General features: G+C 47.1%; 1 non-coding gene and 1 pseudogene across 1 annotated transcript; both read right to left on the bottom strand.

Moving 5' to 3' along the window:
- Positions 1–6: 6 nt before the first annotated feature.
- LOC126509535 (60S ribosomal protein L32-like) lies at positions 7–451 on the bottom strand (annotated as a pseudogene).
- Positions 452–944: 493 nt separating this feature from the next.
- LOC126510361 (U6 spliceosomal RNA) lies at positions 945–1,051 on the bottom strand. The gene has a single exon (XR_007594353.1). It is a non-coding gene; the product is annotated as a U6 spliceosomal RNA (small nuclear RNA).
- Between the last annotated feature and the right edge of the window lie 847 nt (positions 1,052–1,898).

The raw sequence follows: 1,898 nt of genomic DNA, 5'->3' as shown, positions 1-1,898 counted from the left end.
ACAAATAAAACGTGCACGCAAGCCATCTACTCATTCTCTTCGCTGCGCAGCCTGGCGTTGGGATTGGTGACTCTGATGGCCAGCTGCGCTGCTCTTTCCACGATGGCTTTTCGGTTCTTGGAGGAAACATTGTGAGCAATCTCAGCACAGTAAGACTTGTTGCACATCAGCAGCACTTCCAGCTCCTTGACGTTGTGGACCAGAAACTTCCGGAAGCCGCTAGGCAGCATGTGCTTGGTTTTCTTGTTGCTCCCATAACCAATGTTGGGCATCAGGATCTGGCCCTTGAATCTTCTCCGCACCCTGTTATCAATACCTCTGGGTTTTCACCAGTTTCGCTTAATCTTGACATATCGGTCTGACTGGTGCCGGATGAACTTCTTGGTCCTCTTTTTGACGATCTTGGGCTTCACCAGAGGCCGGAGGGCAGCCATGATGCCGCAAAGGGGAGGGCAGCCATGATGCCGCAAAGGAGATGGCAGCCACCTCGCAGGTAGCGCCGAGGAAGAAGCGCATGCAGGGCTCTTACTCACTGATCCATCATTCGGCTCCAGCAATGTTCTCTTGCTGAGGTCTCTCTTGTTTCTGCCGCTGTGCTTCATATTCCAGGCTGGCCGCCCAACCAGCTCTAAGTAGGAAGTTCTGGTGTTAGAGGTGCATGCAGTCTCTGCATCCAGCTTCTTTAGGTGGGTTCTGGGACCCTACTATGGGTCATCCCACTGACTCTCCCCTCCTTAGCTCCTATGCCTGTCTATCCAACTGACTTCTGTTGTGTGTCTGCATGGGCTAGTGCCTTTCTCAAAGAGCCTCTTGGTAAAAAGGGGAGACAGACACCTAAACAGTTAAACACTTAAGAGGTCAGTCTCCTTCTCCCTCCCTTCCTTTCTCCCTCCCCCCCTTTCTCTTTCTCTCTTCCTTCCTTTCTTATTTATTGGTTTTTTTTTTTTTTTATGGAACGCTTCACGAATTTGCGTGTCATCCTTGCGCAGGGGCCATGCTAATCTTCTCTGTATCGTTCCCATTTTAGTATATGTGCTGCCGAAGCGAGCACTTTCTTATTTATTGTTGAGGGTGATCTCAAACTAGATGTTCTTCTGCTCTCCTCAGGGCTGGAATCACTGGCATATGTATGCTTCATGCCAGCCACCATTTTTCCCTACTTTATGTAGGAGTTGGGGATGTGGAGTTGGGGATGTGGCTCGGTTGGTAGACTACCTGCCAGGGACAAAGTCCTGTGTTTCACCCCTACTACCACTTAAACGATACAGGGTGTGGTGGCACCGCCAAGAATCCCGGAGGTAGATGCAAAGGGATCAGAAGTTCAAGGCTATTCTCAGATGTTGTGGAATAGTGCCTTAACCATGGAAAGGTGTATTATATTTGTTTATGCTGCATTTGTTTAATTATGTAAAGAGGTTTTCTTGTTTAACCTTGTCTGCCTGTGGCACCTGATTGGTTTAATAAAAAGCTGAATGGCCAATAGTGAGGCAGAAGAGGGATAGGTGGGGCTTGTGGGCAGAGAGAATAAGTGTGATAGTTAGGCCCTCCATTTGTTTGTGTCACGTGGTCAGAAAAGGCTAAAGACGTGCAGTAAAGAAAGGTCCAGATGGTAAAAACTCTAAAAGGTTATAGTGTGTCAAAAAAAAAGTTTACAGGCTTAAGAATGGAAAGAAAATGGATATAGGCAGTCATAGAAAAAGGTAGCTTCTACATAATAGTAAAGTCTTTAAAGAGAGAGTAAATAATATAAAAAGAATAAGCCACACAAGGGTAGAAAGTGCACGGAAGTCTGGATCCTGTGTGGTGTCCTGTTGACTGGAATATTTTGAGCCCTCTTGAGCAAAGGACAGCTGCTGAGAGACATGGGATTGTAGAAGGGATGCTGAATTAGACCAGCC

Source organism: Alexandromys fortis, unplaced genomic scaffold, assembly GCF_014885135.2.
Source record: "Alexandromys fortis isolate MF-2015 unplaced genomic scaffold, M_Fortis_MF-2015_v1.1 scaffold_26, whole genome shotgun sequence".
Taxonomy (NCBI): domain Eukaryota; kingdom Metazoa; phylum Chordata; class Mammalia; order Rodentia; family Cricetidae; genus Alexandromys; species Alexandromys fortis.
This window is presented reverse-complemented; position numbering and strand designations above follow the sequence as displayed.